The sequence below is a fragment of the Falco rusticolus genome, chromosome 5 (assembly GCF_015220075.1).
Source record: "Falco rusticolus isolate bFalRus1 chromosome 5, bFalRus1.pri, whole genome shotgun sequence".
NCBI classification, from domain to species: Eukaryota; Metazoa; Chordata; class Aves; order Falconiformes; family Falconidae; genus Falco; species Falco rusticolus.
Genome location: NC_051191.1, coordinates 49,493,604 through 49,512,888, shown reverse-complemented (window position 1 = coordinate 49,512,888; position 19,285 = coordinate 49,493,604). Strand labels below are relative to the sequence as shown.

Genomic DNA, 19,285 nt, shown 5'->3' with positions numbered 1-19,285 from the left:
TCTAGAAACATATTTAGATTTCATGCTTAAAGATTAAAAATAGACTCAACAAATGCATTCAGTTTTAGACATTGGGTTAAGCTTCTTACCCAAATGATACAATTGACACAGTAATGCCAACAGTTTATTAAAAGCCTTAAAACTCATTAAAATGCTGGTCAAAAATCTGAAACCCTAAAAGGCTTTTTAATTAAAAGGTGAAAATTAAGGCCACAACAGATTCATTCCAGGAGGTAAAACACAGGTGGCTGGCACAGTTAATCCCCAGCTGTGTACACATACCACCCTCCCAATGGACACCACTGCCCTAAACCTGGGACAGCTAAACTACCACAGGTTTCAGCCTGAGTTTCCATCCAGTATTAGGACTGGTTTATATAAAATGTCAGCCTGCAAATTCTGGCTGATTTTAAGGCAGACATTCTGTATGACTCCCTGCCATGTTAGGGATATTATGGGCTAAATCTATGTCCCTGCTGTCTCTGTCCCAGGGTCAAATTGTGGGGGCTACTTGGTGTGTCCTGAACTGTTCTTTTTCTGGAGCAAAATAGAAAAGCAGTGGCTGCAGCCTACTGCTCACATCTTTTTTGCTCTTCTACCTTCATTTCTTCTTTCTTTACATGGTGGAAGGAAAGGCCCTGCTTCTGGTTTTGTGCCACTGTGCCCTTTCCCCCCTTTCAAGCACCATTGGCCCATGGAAATGCTGGCCTGCTGAAAAGGCCAAGTATCCCACCTGGCAGAGCCTAACCTGGAAAACCTGAAAGCTGTTTGCTCAATGAGCGTCTCTCCAGGAAGCATGTGACTCCCTATGGGTGGGCACTTTAACATAATTTCTGACACAAGAAAGTTGATATAGCTTTGTGGTAAACTAAAAGAGCAAGTTTTCACTGAAGCCAGATTAACCCAATCATCTTGCCCTCTTGCAGTGCGTGGACGTTTGTGCCACAGCTTTCATGAACATTGTTAGGATGCACAGAAAGATCTGCACCCGGTCTCTGGGGTGTACACCATTGGGACCATTACAGCCTTTTATGTTGTTTCTTTCTGTTTGGTCCATTGAAGATCCAAGCAGTCCCACAAACAGCAGCATTGCTTCAAAGCAGGCCAGCCTCACCCACAGCCAGTGGTAACCAGCAGCGTGTGGTCAAGTGGAATTTTGCCAAGTGGATATGCATAGCTCTGTGAAAAAAATTAGGTGGCTAGGCTTATTGAACTAGTGAACTACCTATCAAACTAGGCCAGCTAGATTGGACTTCCACTTTCTGTTTGTAGAGATGCAAAATAACTACATGCATACACTGAACCACAATGCCTTAACAAACAACAAGCAGAGGATGTCACTGGCCTGAAGCCCATACAGGATATTCATTCACACAGGATACCTGCTGTGAACACTCCTTGCTATGAATTTTCTTTTGGTTGTTTTCTTGACACAAGGGCAACCCCACACCCAGGCACTCCCCGTATGTTCTCAGCAAAGTTGTAAAACAAGCTTTCTGAGTCAGGAGTTACACATTTCGGGTAAATACACCTGATAATGACCCACAACCTCCCCAGTCGCAGGTGTGGGACTTCATTGGCATGCGTGGTCTGGTGTAAGTGCCAAATAATCCATACGAGGTCTCCCATGTGGGATAAATTATTTTTATAGTTTATGAGAGTATAAAAGGCTAAAAAAATCTGTATTTTTGTCTTCATCATTTGGTTCATCTGAAATCAAATATTTGCACCTTTTGTTTGATTATCACATACTTGCCTCTGCTCATCATCTGCTCATCTAGCCAGAATGACTAGTCCTTAACATTCATGCCTTTCCAAACTTCATAGTAGCTGGCTTATTATCATTGTTCATCTCTATTTCTTGAGAAGGAGAGAAGTACCACAAATAGAGATGCGTCTAAACATAGAAACACTGAAGACATAGAAAACACCTTTATGTTAATGATTATAACACACATATACAATATTAACTGAGTAGCTGAGAACACAAGTAACATACAACAGCTTAAAAACAAACAGCTTCATTACAAGCCAGGCAGTAAACAGACAGCTGGCTTCTAAAAGATATACTACTTCCTGCTGCTTTCCACATACATCATGTTTATTTGAAATTTCAGTGGGCTTATGCAAACTGGACAGCCCTACAGAATTCTCATTAGGTCATTTAACTTTCTGGTGAATGAGTGGTACAAATTCCTCTTTGAGACAAAACCCAGAAGTAAACATGTTGCAGACTCTTGCCGTAGAGATTTGGCTTCTTAATTTGACCCGTAGCAGCTAGAGGTCCTGGTGTGATGGTGAGGAAAGAATCATCACCCTTGCTTCCACACAACATTCAGCCAGTGGATAATAGTTGATATATGCATTTTTTGCTTGTTTGATTCTCAAAACATCCACTTTGCAATTGCTAAACAGGAAAATTAGAAACTTCATAATAAGGTGTTTCTTTAGTTAAATCAATGTCTTCCTAGACAGCTGTTACCACACACTTTGATCAAACGCAGTGCCTCTAAAGCTAGATGAATTACAGAGTCTTTTTGCATGATCATCTTTATAGAATTTTTTAAATGTTAGTTTTAGTCCCTATTCATTCCGATGAATATTCCTGATCTAATCTCCTTTCGCACTAGTGGCATGACCCAGCTCTTGGCAAAATAGATGGGAACCTTTCCATTAATTTCAGTGGGCACTAAAGTGATCCCTGAAGATCAATTAGCAGATCATTGTTTAGTTATGTGCAAAGCTCTGCTAGGGATGGATTTTACACCTATTTTGTAAAGGAGCCATCCAGAAACTGGAAGTTTGTTTCCTGTAATTCATGGCCCCATTGGGTAATGCAGTAGAATACATTATGAGTGCTAATGTGAGCACCAGTATCTAGACAAATATTTTGTTTATTCACTGCCATCAGGGTTCTTGAAAAGAACATCCCATAAATTCTTAATGTTAAGTACCTAAAATAAGCATCACTGAGACACACTGAGTCAGAGCAGAAAACGAATAAGGTATCATATTCTGAGATCTTTTTAGTAGTGTTTAATTATTACACCTGAAAAGAGTACTGTTCTTCTTTTTGAAAGAAGTGTTTTTATAAAGGTGACATTTACATAGATCATAAAATAAAGTCTCCCAATTAGAGTACATGTGGGAAAGCCAATGCAGGAAAAAGCTTGCCTCACTGTTTTGTACTGCCTCCCAGCTTAGAGACTTAAAAAGAGATTCCAATTTCCAGATAATCCACCCTTTGTCCAGAACCAAATGCCAACACTTCTTGTGTTTTTTGTTAAATCAGTAATAGTATCTAAATAGCATTTTGAAGAAATATGAGTTAGAGATGTGGAAAAAATGAAAAAAATATCACAAAAAGTGCAATATGTTGTTTACCATGCCAGATATCCAGATATCTTTCATGATAACTGTCTTTCAGGACAAATGGAAGGTTGGTAAATCATTTGAGAAGTGTCACTGGGAAATTGTTAATTCAACAAAGAGACAATGGGTAGTGTTGAAAGGGGAACTTCTGGTTAGAGGAAGACTAGCAAAGGGATTTCTAAAAGATCAGTCAGGGCCCATCTTTTTCAGTACTGTCATAAGAGAATTTGGCACAGAAATAGAAATGAGAGAAAGAAAGCTGGTGACAATTCTTACCTGAAAGTATTTATCATCACAGTGAGGGAGCAGGCTTTTTTAAAGGAAGAACCGGAGAACTTTGAGGTCTAAAGTAATAGAAATGGCATAAAATGCAACATTATAATTGCAAAGTCTTCCAATTACTAATAAAATTTTTTTGCTACAACACGCTACTTTGAAATAAATGAGAGGGAGAAATAACCGAGAGCATCAGTTACTCACAGGATGATTATATTCCATCAGTGTGATCTGACTGTGAAGCAGGCAAGTGCAATCCCCATAAATCCCTTTTCCAGGAGAGGTAAGAAACTATTAGCATCATTGTACCTGTGGAACCTCCTCTTATATATTCTGATTGCTTGTGTTCAAGAAAGATGAATGCAAGCTAAAAGAAATATGGTGAACAAAATAATGATGAGCAACTGAAAGCACTTAACTTGTCTAGCAAAACAAGAACTGTGAGGTGGTATGTTTGCTGCACCTCAGGGGTAAAACAGAGGAGAGAGGAAAAAATAGTAGTGCTAGAGGATAATGTCAGGATAAGGCCAAGTATAAATGGTCCATGGGTGAACATAGCCTAGAATATACGAAAAGTTTTCTAACCATCAAAACATCATATGACCTGGAACAGTTTTCCTCCTGCAGGTGTGGGGCCATACTTTTGCAGTGGAGCTTCATGAATTTGTAAAGAGGAGAAAGAAAAAAGAGACAAAGATTTGCACGTCCATGCTGAAGTTTTATATACATTGATTTCAGTCTTCGCTTCTCTTAAAACCTCCTGGAGTGTTTTTGATGAGTAGATAGGTGAATCTGCGTCATTCAGGGGTTCAGCTGTAGGTTTGCCACCAGCCCTTGAGGCTGATGACTGGTTGCAGCAAGTTCAACAGATTAGCAATCGGACTGTGATCCAGAGGTGGGATGGATGTAATCTTTGCCAGAATATTTTCCCTTGCTGTGGCACCACACAGTATGAAGTGCATTGAAGAGAAGGAACAAATTCTTTTATCATTCCCTTCCCCTTTGCCCCATATTTACCTTCACAGATGTAGCCCATTACATTGACTGAAGTGTAAGTATTCCCAAAGGAGAGAAGCAGGGTAATTTGTGTTCCTGACTTATTCCTGCTAACAGTTGAACCTAGGATTATTTTCTGTGGACATTAAAAAAGCTTTCCACAGGTAGAAGCTACAGTGGTAACAGCATTTCTTCGATAAATACTTCTTGGTATTGCCAAGATTTCTCTTCAGATCTATAGCTCTGCTAGGCATCTGTGTGGCTGAATTGTAACAGCAAGAACTGTCATAGGTTGTTGGAAGGATTCATATACCAGCAGAAATGTCTGTATGTTTACTTCGATTAGCAGTCTTCCCTTTTGCCAAAGGAATGTCATGTGCTAACTTTGACGGTGTTGTGTGAAGCACTGTTACTTTTGTTTTACACATGGGAACCTGAGAGGCTATATATGACTTACTGAAAAAGAATTATAGAAATACTGTGAAGAGATCACAAGCAAGTTCTCCCAAGGCCTGGAGTAGCATTCCAGCCATTTGAATAACCCTTCTCTTTCATCCTAGAAAACTTCAGCTGAGGTTACCAAGGGTTCCTGCATGTGAAAGGCCAATGGGATTCATGCCTGGAATAGAAAGTACACAGTGAAGCCACATATATTTCTAGTCTGTGCAGCTGAAATGACAAACAAAAAGCCATCAGTACTTCCTACGACATAGAAGAGATGTGGCTACAGAAGGACTTTTGGCACTCAAGCCCGTTAATTTTGGCTCTCTGAATAAAGGGTTGTGCTGTCCTGCAAAAAAAAGGCATTCTGTTTCTGTTGTAAAAGGGGCCATGTAAGAACGGAGACAGGCAAATACACAAGAGAGCTTAAAGAAGGAAACCTCTGACGCACTATGTGTTTCAGATCTTTATCATTGATTTAACTTGTCCGTGGCAAGGAGCTGTTGTTTATAGACCTCATGTTCTTCTCTGATGAGTGATTTGGGCTGTGTTGATTTATAAAGTGAATGGTCTGACTATGGTTTTGAGTTTTCTGCTTTGCCTGCTTGCCCTGCAGAAGCCACCATGAAGTTTCTCTAGTGAGATATTCTCTGTGGCTTCTCAAATGTTGTCTTATGTCCTCTGTTCAGGCTTAAGCACTTATCAGAAATATGGGATAAAGTATTTCACATTGCTTTACTTTTATAGACATAAGTCTGTCAGACACCTGAACATCCAGTACCAGCTGTTAGAGTTACATACCCAGGTAATCTAAACAGCCTATTTACTGAGGCAGTCACTTAGAGTTACTCAATAAGAAACACCAAGATTCCGGTTGTGTTTGAAATCACTTTTTCATTGAGAGTTAAGGTCTCTGAGAGGCATTTGCAAGGAAAAGTCTTGCAATATCCTTGATGTCCAAACCCCCAGACTCTCATCTCTGGACAGGGCAAATCTGTGCTTTTTCCTTACATGGTATCCCTAAAGAAGGAGCCAGCCTTTTCTACTATGGCCTAGTGGTTGCAGTGTCTTTCTTTTCCTGCAGAGGATTATAGCCATATCTCCCCTGTAAAGTGGGATTACATGGATAGGCAGGTTATTGATTGGCCTGGAATGGAGGAGACTCTCCCTCTGCTAAAGTACAAAGCAAAGAGGTAAATATTGGTGAGAAAGAGAAGGAATGACTCCATGGTCCTAGTAGTCAGCCTGTCCCTTACAAGAGAGCTCTGCAAAGTGACTGCCACTAAGGCACTGCAGTTGTGGCCTCTTGCTGAACAGTGGCATCACCGTCAAAATAGATGGGTCTTTCTGCAAGTTGGGTTTGAAATCTTTCATGCTGAGAAGGGCTCCAGATCTTCTGGAGAAGAAATATAAGCCATTACAGAAAAGCTGGACTCCTAAATCTCTAACTTCCCAAAAGAAAGTGGCCAGCACTGCTTTTCTGGGAAGCTTTATGCTACCAGACTATATTAAGGATGCTCTGTACATGAGGTCTCACAAGAAACTTAAATGGTGGAACAGCTACTGCTGGTCTCAGCTGAGACCTGCATGTCCATTTGCTCAAAACAGATCTCTGTAACAAAGCACAGATGTATAACTCTAAGCATCAGAAAAAAAATTCAGGTTAAAGAGGTAAGCATATACTGAGATTAGCACCTTTTTCTACCAACAGGGTTTTCTAACATGATTTTCAGTTTAGGTTCCTCAGAAACATTTTGATCCTACTTCAGGATTAAAACCCTCTGTGGTATAAAGCCCTTTGTCCAGTCACATGCATTAGCTGTAAAGTCCAATATTAAAAATAAGCATGAATTATCAGTTTTGTCCACACAAAAATACTCCTCAAAAGTGCAAATACAAAAGGTCTCTGGAGGCTGTTACTTTGGGTAAGCATTGGCTCAGATTTTGGACCCTGCTGACTTCAGAGGCATGTGACTAAGAACAGATCTTCACCGTGTGCATCTAAATGGCTTTGGTTTATATGCATTATCATTTGTTAACTCACCTTAAGTACTGAGGTGTAAGTGAAGTTAAAGTGGTAAATAATGTGTAACACTGCATTGTTACATACCTAAAAAGCCTCTTGGCTTGTCTGAACTGTGCCTGTTGATATTGGCGATTCTGTGGTGTCAGTGTCTCCCAGACACTGCAGTGACATTCCTTGTGAATACACCAACCTGGACAGAAGACATAAAGAAACCACATTTAGAAGAACTTCTTCTTCACCCTGGTCACGCTATGTTTTGAGAAAAACTGGCAGAAACCAGCTTTGAGGAACAGCTTTGCCTTGCTTGGCAGCTGCGTTCTCTGTGTCGGCTGCCGGCAGAGCTCCAAGGTGATCTCACCATCACCTTCTCTTTAGCCTCATTTCCTGAGGAACTTGAGCTTCTTTCTCTATTCATGCTGTCTTTCCATTTGTATTTCAGTTTGTCATTTGCCTCCTACCCTGCTAGCTTTTAAATCTGACAGCTGCTGACAATCACGTCAGACAAGAACAGAATTTCCGATGGGAGATGAGTTCCTACAAGCCTTGTGAAAATCAACAGGTGGGTAGAGGAAAGCAACTAATGCAAATTAGAGAAAAGAAAAACAGAGAAAAGTTTCAATATGAGCTCCACAAGACCTTCTGGCTGGACAATCACCATGCATGTGTCTGCTTTCTGAGCAGCATGCATATGGGCCACAGCATCTGCAGTACTCGTGCTACCTCAGCCTGTAGTTACAGGACATGGGGGTAAAATGAGGTGAAGAAAAAATAGGGAAATAGAGGAAACAGGAGTAAATTAGGATTAATGTGAGGATGTGTAGCAGACATGAGGGGACTAGGGAAGTCTTACAGACTTTTGAGAGAAACTGTGATTATCATGGGAAGGTCAGATGAAAATCCATAGGAAGTTGGGCTTCCTTGTTCTGCTTCACATGAGACAGGATATGTGACATATTTAGAACTGAACCAGCTCAAAGTATAGTGGAAAAAATGCAGACCTTCAGAGTAGAGCCAAGCTACAATTTCATTAGATACTGTCTTCATTCCAGATTAGGCCAGATTTGACAACAGATGTAGCTGTGCCTATGCAGTAACCGTATTCAGAGCGAAAAGGGACTTGCAGCTAAGCTTTCAATAAAGGCCCTTGCTAAGTAGCTCCATTGCTGAAAACTGAGTGTCTGAGTTTAAACTAAGGAAACATTGGCTGCATCAAGTACTGAATGTGGGTTATTTTGAAGCATAAACTATACCCTTGCCATGGATGAAACAGGCCCCCATCAAAGATCAACAGACGTCTCCACTGTCAAATACTTCAGCTCCCTGTTTGCTGCCAGCATCTGATCCTCTCATCATTCATGCTGCATATATGCTCGCTCACTCCCAGGCTCCCTTCTGAAGTGAAATGACTAGTTTCCTTGGAGAGGAAGCCTGGATACAGTTGACAAAATAGTTTGCTCCAGGCTCGGCTCCAGACAGACAAAATGGACTTGGACTGTAGCAAGTTTAACTCCCTCAGCCTGTGATAGTTGTCTGATGTCATTCCAATAGGTCTTGTGTCCTCAAATCACCTATGTGCTGTCATGGCATACCACAAGCAGGCAATACATACTTTGAATTAGTAAATCATAAATACTTAATAATAATTTCTCAGGGCCATATGGGGCCAAAGAAGACCTGTGTCAAAGACTATCCAAAATCCAGCCATGCTGCCTAAAAAAGAGTAGTTACTCCTGAGCAACGTGGATGGGAGTCATCTTGCACCACTTGGCCTGGGGTCAGAGACTACCCTTTGAGCAGCTGCCCTGGTAGTGCAAATACGGCTCCAGAGAAGCCAGAGCAGACACCAGAGATCCCAACAGAAGGACTTTGCTTCCAGGCTTACAGCTGGAATTTGAACTATTCACACCGATAGGTGCCACCCCTCTCCATCAGCTTTTACTTGGGAGACTTGGGCAGCCGCACCAGCCCTTCTCCTCAGAGGCTGGGTAAAATATTCCCTCAAAATAGATAAAGAGGTAATAATTTTATTTTCCTAGTTGCTTAAGGAGAGTGTTAGAAGAGTTAATCCGGGATCAAAGGTCTTTGTTAGCACAGAGTCTTTTGAATCCCATGTGTGCTAGACACAAAAATAACACAGAAAGTGTACAGATCTGAAAATGACAGCCAGGATGGAAACCAAATCAGCCACTACCTTCTAATGTCATTTAATGTCTTTTGAATGTTTGGGTCAAGTTTGATTTTGGTGGTTTATGTAATTTGTTGTAGATTTAGCCAGCTGCTGGATCCTTTCAAGTAAAACTTTCCAAAAGGGCCTTAAACTCCAGCGACAAGTATAGTTATTTGTATGTCAACTGCTGCTTCTATTTATAGGATGATGAAAATATCCCCCAATCAGTAACTCTCTAAGAGACAAGTATTTCATAAAAATAGATTACAAAAAAAAAAAAAAAAAAAAAAAAAAAAAAAAAAACACACACACAAAAAAAAACAACAAAGAAGCAGGCATGTTTTAGGTTAACAGAAACATTGACATTCCAAACTCCCCTCGTAACCCTTATATTTAAGATATCAGTAAATTGAGGTAGCAAAACCACTCAGACACAAACACACCAACTTCACATAGGAAAAGGAATATTAATATATCCTATGGTGAATGAACACAAAAATAAGTGGAAGTTTTTAATGACTCACATAAAATTAAATTAACCATTTTCTGTGATACCCAGTAGAGCTCACATGAAGGCATTTACCAGAGGTGTATGTGCTTTTAAAGGGTGTTGATTTAGGGCCTGATTTGTTTGAAGATTGACTTGAAAGAATTTTAAAGGATGTAGCTTAATTAAAAATATTCCAAACTTTGCATACCTTGCAAAACCTTTTGACCTTTCATGACATTTAATGCTTGAAGGTGAGGAGCTGACTGACTGCTTCTCACTTCACCAAAGGCACTTCTGATCCTTCCCCCCATGCAACAACAGTCATTAATTGTTGATAGGTGCTCATTACACCAACCTAAAACGGGTGTCTAGAGAAGTAGCAGGTTAGTATGTTGCAGGCATCTACTGCACTGGGGGTACTTTTTCCAGCTGTGCATCAGACGTGGCTCATCCTTTCAAAGATCCCAAGGACAGAGCATGCACGCAAAGGTCTGCCTGTTGCAGCCATTGCAAAGCCTGGCATTCCCACCGATGGAGGAATCAAATGGAGCTATCCATTAACAGGCCAGCGAGGCGTCATTAGAGGGACTCCTCCGACCCCCGCTGCCTCCCATGATGGATGGCCTGCTGTCACCCCCTCTAAGAGGGCCTCTCACCACGCAGGCTGTTTGCATTCAGTCAACACTTTGCTTTTATAGGCCTGCGGAGCCAAAGATTGCCAGACTTTTGAACCCCAGGCTAACTTCTGTCTGGCTGCAGCCTCATTTTCTGGAGCCAAAATCTTTTTTAACAACTACACAATAACAAGTAATTAGGGTAAAGTCTGCTAATCTTCTCCTTTGGGCCTGGAGGTTGTGTATCCAGAATCCGTTGGGGTGAAGGTAGAATTACTGCCATCAAAGCCTGAGGTTACTTTGTAAAAGGGGTTGAACTCTAGGTCAAGGAAATGTTAACTGGACAAAGAGAGATTGGGGCAGATAGCGTTAAAATTAAAACTGAGATAATGCAGAATTGACTGCTTTTCCTCTGGAAACTAGCTGAATGCAAGACATGAAGGGAAAGCTACAGCATTTCTTTTGAAAATAAAAACACAGCAATAAAGGATCTATTGACTTACTTTCATTTGGGAATTTATTTTTAGTCTCTTTATTCCATAAGACAAAGCAAAATATCTTTCTTTTTTTTTCTTTTTTTTCTTTTTTTTTTTATGTCACCTTATATTTGGGCCACACTGTTTCCTAAAGCTGTTCATTGTACTAAATTAAATAAGCTATTTCTTAAACTCCTTCTCCCTCTCTCTCCCCTAAAAGCCCTAGCACAAAATTCATTAGAAATGGAGAGGTTTCTGCTCTTAAGAGTCCTGAGGACAAATGGGACTTTCTGGGTGGCCAGAAGGATAAACAAGCCCAGACTCACACATACGTGGAGGAAACGCGCTCCAGAAGAGAGCAGTTTTTGTGCAGTGTCCTGCACATAGCACAAGGCTGGGTTTTGTGACTCCACTGCTTGTACATAGCATAGGTCGAGGAGAGATTCCAGTTTTTCAAGGGATTAGAGCCCAACCACTGAAAATCTTTAAACATTCAAAATAAGATGACAGATTTTGCCTAGAAATCCATCACAGAGCAGGGCAGCCCTCATTCCACAGAATGGAGTCACTCCAAAATTAAATCCGCTTGCTGCCATCAAGGATAACAAATATGCTGCTACCCCCTTGCTGGTATCAAAGCTGACAGCTCCAACAGGATCGGCGGCACTTTGTTCTCCCCCGTTGCTGTGAGCAGGCCTTTGCCTGCTGCTGCCAGTGAATTTTGAGTCCCTATACGGGAGCGGAAGAGGGGAAATGTTGAGGCCAGCTATTTCCCATGCCAGGTCCTGCTGGGCTCTGTCATGGCACCCTGGCCACCTCTCTTGCTTTTGGAAAATGGGTGGAAATGCTTCAGCTGACACAGGCAAGGGGTATCTTTGGAAATCCTCAGTATGTGATGGCAATTAGCACAGCAGTGGAACTACCTCAGAGTTCAATTCTCAGGGCAAAGATGCATTTAATGGTGCTGCAATTGCCAGCTGGATTAAGCCAAGCACAGGAAAGCAGATACAGCTTTCCGCTTCCAAGTTGAGCTACCAGAATGATCCTCTTGTGGGTCCTCTGCAAAGCTGAAGGCTCCCAGAGTAGCTGGCACAGCTACCCTGTGCCACATCTACATTGTGTGCCACAGCTACATCGTGGCAGGAAAAGTGTTTTGTACAAGACCAATGGTAGCAAAAACAACTCTCAGCTCTGTGATGGGACACATGAGTCCACAGGGAAAGATGTATCCAGCCTCACATCTTCCTCCCAAGGAGGTGGCATCCTAGAGCTCTCCCCTGGGCAGTGGACAGAAGGACACTTTCCAGTCTTTCCAGTAAAAAAGGCAATAGCCAGTCTTCTTTCTTTCCCTGTCATTTTGTTGGCTTTTCCCAAGGGTTTTAGGAACCCCAGGCTGGTATTACCTTCATGAAAATGTAAATTTTCTCCATACATGAGCTAAATGAAACAGGTTTCATCAATAACAGCTTTCTTTTGTGATGGGTACGTTTTGCATATATTTTCTTTTAATTATATGAGAATAAAAAAAATTAGTGGTGATGACTAATCATGGACACAAAGCACTTTTTTTTTTTTTCTTTTGAAGCGTTCTTCTGACATGGAGATAGAAAATGACAAGTGCATTTTTATGTTAATTATGGCCATGTGAATTACCCCAGATAGATGGCACAGCAATGCTAAAATGCACTGAAGTGGAGAGTGCCTTTTTTTCTGAAACCTAGCACAGGAGCAGTGTCCATGTTACCACAGACATTGTGATGTTTCTTTAAGATTCAGGTAAGAAGTAACTGCTCTCTGCTGCACTAGCAGCAACACCAAAACTAGTTAACTTTTGCCTGGTTTAAATGCCTCACAAATCAAATTAAACAGTATAACCGTGAAGCAATTCTGTATTTGTGTGAATATAACAAATTGGTCTTTAGTCAGACACCTTTCAGACTGAAATGCAAACCTGTCTCCTAATTCAAATGCCTCTGTCCATACGCTTTTCTGTGTTAACTATGTAAAATGGCATTTTGCAGCTACCAGTGAAAACTGCCCATCAAAATACTACACAATACTTCTTCAATTAGGACAGCTTTTAGTTTTAGAATACGATTTATAAGCACATTGTGGCTGTTACACAAAGTTCAGTTATAAATGGGAAGAAAAAGTAGACAGAAATTGATGCTGCAGAATAAAAAACTAGCCTTCTTCTGTGAGGAACCTGTAGTTTCACACGTGGGTGTTACCCTGTTGTGCAGCTAGCAACCCAGTTTGGGGGTGTTGCAGGCTTGTTTCCTTTAGGAAAGAAATCAAGCGTATGGGTCCGGCGTGCCCTCTGGTAGCATCCCATTTTAATTCTTCATTTTTTTTTCTATGAACCCAACAGAAGCAGACATTAGAAAGCACTTCCCTTGGCCAGAAGCCCTCCAGTTTGTCTTTCTAATTAATTCCATGCCCAGACACTGGGGCCATAGTTAGATTTTATAGCTAAACCAATCTCAGCTCAAGCTAACGTCAAAAGGTTCAGTTCTATCTGTCCCTCTATTGCCACTAATTGCATCCTCCTATTCCTGACATTGCACTGTCTGTTGTTTTTCTGACCTCATGGTGTGCTACATCAGGGCTGGATCACCAGAAAAAAATATTGGTAAGTTTTGCAGTGTTTTGCAGACAGGCAAGTGCTTATAACAGGAAAGGAAGAAACAAAAGGACACAACTGAAAACTGAGAAGGAGAAAGGGAATAGACTGTCTTTTCAGAGGCATCTGATCATCTGATTGCCTGGTCTAGCATCAGACTGTACCCTGCACCCTGACTGTCTGCTCCATCTCAGTGTGATGACCATGACTCTTTCCCTTATAATCTGGTGACTTTTTTCTTTTCTGTATAAACAACATCTTGCCCATCATATTCTTGTTCTTGCAGGCACAGACCAAGTATTTTAGTACTGCTCAACTTTGTCATCCGCTCCTTGCCTTGGGCTGTAACCCGTGTCTGCTTCCTACCATCGTTGTATAAAAGAGCATTTATTAAACTCTCTGGTACTGAGTCCAAAAGAAGCAAACCCACTGTCTTTAGCCAGGACTGTGATTACCAACAGATCAGACCTGCCTGACAAAAATTCTGACCTCCAGGCAGACAACCAAAAGACAAAAACAGCTAGAAACTTCTACAGGGAATGAATCAATCCTCATCATCACCATAGGTAGAAGGCGCAAGGAACAGAATCATCTGACATTCACTTTGGAACAATACAAGTTCCTTTCTGTGTTTCTTGAGTAACAGTAACTCACATTTACAAGAATACATTAGAAAATATATTTTTTCCTTTTTTTGCCCTAAGTAATGGCACTCACACGCACAGCTCCTGGGCCTGATTCATCACTGTATTACTTCAGCTTTATTTCAGAGACTCCATTTATAGTGCTGCAACAAGATGAACCATGAGTCCTGTTTGTGATGCTCTCAAAAGCAAAAGGGCAGGATGGACTTTTAAGTGGCTTGTCACTTAGGACTGAGTTGCTTAAGTTCCCTGTTTGATGCTCTTCTGTGGAACCAGCTCCCCAGGATGTGAGGGCTCTACACTTCCCAAACAAACTGCTTCTTCCTCCCTTATGCTCAGCAGCCAAAACACAACGGCATTTAGCTCGTTAGTTAATTCAAAAAATGCTAGTAACATGAGAAATTGCCCTGCCCAAGAATTCTCAGATTCTTCAATCATTAGTCGATATTATCAATTATTATGTAGCCCGCAGCATGCCAAAAGGATGCCATAGTGTCTGATTTTGCCAATAGTTAAGCATGTGAATAACTTTACTGGCAGGAACAAGTTCATTGAACTCTGCAATAAGACTCAGCAATCCAAGGCTGTAGATAAGAATTATCATTCTGGAACATAGCAACAGGCACGTTATTTAAATCAAGCTACACACTGTAGCTGGCTGTGCAGGACTCAGGAAAAAGGGCAATTTTCTTTTGACCTCACATGATTATTGTATTTATTATTTATATCACAATAATGTCTGATAGCTTTAACTAGCTCTCATTAGCCAAGGTACTGTATAAACATACCAGGTGAATAAATCCATGCCAAAGGAAACTTACATATACTTTGAAGCATAAAAAGTGAGAACCCTGTTAATTTTATTCCACCATAATCAACAGGGTCATTTAAAACCTAATACTGTAATAACAAACTGAGGGCTTGAGTGTGATCTCTGCTACTCTTGTGTAAAGCCATAGGAATGCCATTCATTTAGACCTCAACAGAGAGGTTGAAATACGTATCGCTGGCAGGAAGTAAAAACACTATATTATTAAGGTGGCAATGATGTCAAGCACTTTGAAGCTTACAGAAGAACTTCTGCATCTAGCTGCCACCTGAGACACCTCAAAACATACAAAGTTTAACTTTTAACCAGAAACAGCTACATTTTCTCATCTCTCACCTTTCCAGCAACATCATCAAGGTACCCTGCTTTCTGTCAGCTGACGTGCATTTTCTCCTCTGCCTAACACCAAAGCTCTTTGTATATGACTGATTTCATCCATATTTTGCCCAGGGAAAACAGGGATGTAAAGAGCATTTATACTGCATAGTGCAGAGACACTTGAGACAAGTGCAATCAGTACTGCTCAGGTATAGAAAACAGTATAGCCATGCAATCAAACTTACCAATTTTGTGGCAGACTTACTGCATGATCTTCTACCGCACTGACACAACATCACACGTGTCCCCCCCGCCTCCCAGCACACTGTGCCATCACTGCTCACCGGGGCTGGCAGCTCAATGCCAGCAGCCGGCTCAGCTAAATTTTAACACTGCTAACTTATAAAGACCGTTCAAGATGCAGTTGCTTGGCATGTGCAAATCACCATCTTACAACTGCTCAAATCTTCGGCAAACGGAGCTTTTCAGGGAAGCAATGCCAAGCACATATCCAACACACCCTGCCAGATTCCGTGTCCCTTGCTCCAGGCACAGAGCACTGAAGATGTTTGAGGAAACAGTAACAGATTTTGTTACACAGACAAAAACCAAGGCATTTTCTTCAGAAAAAAGGGCCAAGTCTTTTAGGATGACATTTTCAGAGGGATATTCATTTCTTTTCATCTTTGTAGATCAGCCTGAGGCATTTATATTCAAGTCCAAACAAAGTCTAGCAAAGCTGTAAACATCTAAAAAATCCTCTAAGAGGAAGCATTGGTCTACCTTAATAATAGGTATTGTCTACTGTCTGCTTTGACGGTAATTTGCAAATATAAAAAAGCTTCTGTTCACATACAGTAGCCTGCAAAATTTCACTTACAACAAAAAAAACTGGGTGAGGGATTGTAAAAGTGTGTGTGAAAGACTAATTTGTTGTTCCTGTTTGTATTCCCAGAAATCAAACACATTTTGTCTTTATTTATAACAAAAACATCCTGCACAGAATCAAAGCATTACTCAGTTCCTAATGCTTAAATTCATTATCAGCTCAGTGCTGGGCTTCAGCATGGGCTGAATTTCAGCCAAGATGAGAGGTGCTGTACCACATTTCTTCACAGAGAGCAGGGTTGGCCTAGAACCCCTCAAACAAATGAATGTGGTAGAAATACGGACAGAGAAAGTGCAATTTTGATCACTGATAGCCCAGGAAATCCTAATCAGTCGAGCAATAGGTGAAGTCTCACTGATCCTGAATATTTTTTTTATATGTTAGTAGGTCCCTAGGACACTAAAATTATAATTTTTTAAGGTGAGACATTTTGACTTTCTAGCTCTTCATCTCTTTCAGAATCCTATGATGTATGCAGGGAAAAAAGGATCTACAAAAATTACTAATGTCCCTAATGGTCTCTACATAGAGGCAGATGATGTCTTCAAGGGGCTCAAGACTGTTACGACCACCAGTCTGTGGCAGAGTCTCCACTGGTAGTCTCTACCACTATGCTGATTTACATCATTTGAGTGTCCAGCCTACTAACTGAACAGCTAATGTGTTTTCACAGATACTAAAAACTAGTGCTTCCAGTCTGTTTTTGTAAGGACATAATTTCATAGCAAAGGGAAAGACCTCCATCTTTAAACTATAAAGAACTTTTGCCCCGAGTAAACCAAGTGTCAGCAACCAATGTTTTTCAGATGGCTTCACTTGCAAATGGGAATTTATTTCCTACAGAGTTGAGGTCAGCAAGAAAAAAAGATGAAGACAGAGACTTCCGCAATGCCACAAAACATGGCTTTAACAGAAAAACAGAGAAGTTCATTAAAATAAAAATCTTGGAGTTAAGCAAGAACATCACCCATTTAGGAAGGTGGAAGATCTCGGTAGCAGGACCTTCCAAAACACTTGTGCCTTTGGCAAAATGACCGCAGTGCTTCACCATAGCCTTCACTACTCCCATGTAGTATCATTTTATGTCACTGGTATCTGCAGTGCTAGAACAGCCTAGGGATGGGAGAGCACCAGCATTTCTGCACGCTTCCTGCATCCTGGGGATTGCAGCTGTGAAGCAGAGCAGGGTGCACTTTCTATTGCATCTCTCAAATATAGTCTTGAATGCAACTTCTGTCATTAAGAAATATTTCCTAAACAGACTCCATACCCCCACTTTCCATCTGATAATCATCTCCTTGTGTTTGTGGTAAGTCAACATCCTTCATCTTTGCCTTATGAGGAAAAGCTATGGCTGTGAGCACTCAAAAATTCCCTCAGCGCTTGCAGATGCCTATGATAACAAACAACAGAAAGCATCTAACACGCTTTTTTCCTTTCCTTACAGAGACAAGCACTTCACTCAAAAGAGAGCGGGTCCCATACCAGCTTTCTGCCTGTGCTATTTACCAAGTTATAGCACATGCTTAGCTCTCAAATTTGGCAATGAAGAAAGGAGACACATGATGCAGCAGTATCCATTTCTGGCTGTTGGGGGCGGGGGGCAGGGGGCGGGGGGAAGGGCAGAGTTCATATACCCCAATGTCACCACACACCATGAGAAAACACTAGTGGGTAGCCTTTATTTCCCTTCAGCTATGAGGTGTTTGGAGCAAACTCAGCCACCTTGAATGCAGCATCTTGCTGGAGTCCCAGGAGTCACTCACATGCGCTGCTGTGTGATGGAGGGGTCTGGCCCCATACTTGTGTACCTGGGGTAACTGAGCAATGCTGAGCATGCACACACGATGTCTAGGGGGCCCACTGAACTGAGCTTAGCAATTTGTTCCACGATCTTCACTCAGGCAAAGCTTCTAGTGATTTATAGCGGTGTGGAGAGGGGGCCTAAGCTGTTGCCTTGTTTGAATGCTCACATGCAATTGTTTTTCCTGGAGCTCTGAATGAAGTGTCATCATGCTTTTCAACAGGGAAAGATTTTTGGATAAGCTTTTCAGAGAAGCTGAAGAAATGTTCTCCAGACATACGACTGTTAAGCCTTGCTTCAGTTTTTCTAGCAGAGCCACCTTTGGCAGCCACGTTTTTGGTCTCTCCCTGCTTTCCACACCAATCCCCACTCCTCAGAGGGGAGTCAGTGCCCCGTGATGCTGGGTGGGCCCGAGGAAAGGCTCCTTCCTCACGCCCGCCTTCCCTGTTAGCAGCAGCAGAGTGCTGGGTGCTATATACAGAGGACCCTGGGAAGCCATGTGGAGCCAAATCTACACAGCAACAGGGAATGGAGATGGGAAATAAAGTCATCTGCTACAAGTGGCAAGAGGACAGCAGTAGTATTTACTTACTTCTTGCTCATATACACCTTTCCTACAGCTCACGTACAACTGACCAAGTCCATGAGACTCATCCTGTTTTCCACTGTGAAAACAAAGAGAAGCAGGGAGGCTTAAGGCTGGGAGAAAATGGAGCTGATTTAGGAAACATGAGACAAACAGCAAGAGGGTAACAGGGGGAAAAGAGAGGGTAAGAAAATGAAAGAGAAGTAAGGAAGGACCATGGAGCTTAAGTAAAGATCTGTGGAACTACAGAAGGCACAGTGGGAAGAGCAGCATTAAAAAGGGTCAAGAAACAGGACAGGGAAAGAGAAAACAATGGCTACAACAACCACAAAAACCAGAAGGAGCTGGAAGACATTTTGAAGGTGGCCATAGAGTGGTTTGAAAGGGTGTGAGTGGGAAAGAGGAAATGCAAGAAGGGGAACAGCACAATGAACTACACGTTATTGCGCAGAAAATGGAAAGCAAAGTGCTAATGTGCACCCAAACACTGAGGGGAACCTTGGCCTTACCAGAGCAAAGGGGACATGGGTGTCCTGGGACACAATTACACCCTTTGTGTTAAAGGCACAGATGGGTCACATGAGAAAGCTCTGATCACTCCTGAGGGTACAGTTTTCCTTGCTAGTATCTCCATAGCTTCTGAAGGAATTCAGTGCCTCACACTCCTACATTATAATATGAAGCAGGTTCTGAACTTTTTAGCTGCAAAGGGGCGATATTCCCCACCCCACCCC

At 41.6% G+C, this 19,285-nt stretch overlaps 1 long non-coding RNA gene across 1 annotated transcript; it reads right to left on the bottom strand.

Moving 5' to 3' along the window:
• Positions 1-2,085: 2,085 nt before the first annotated feature.
• Positions 2,086-18,714, bottom strand: LOC119149487. The gene is made up of 3 exons (XR_005104720.1): positions 18,558-18,714; positions 7,196-7,301; positions 2,086-3,716 (listed from the first exon to the last, which is right to left on the bottom strand). It is a non-coding gene; the product is annotated as an uncharacterized LOC119149487 (long non-coding RNA).
• Between the last annotated feature and the right edge of the window lie 571 nt (positions 18,715-19,285).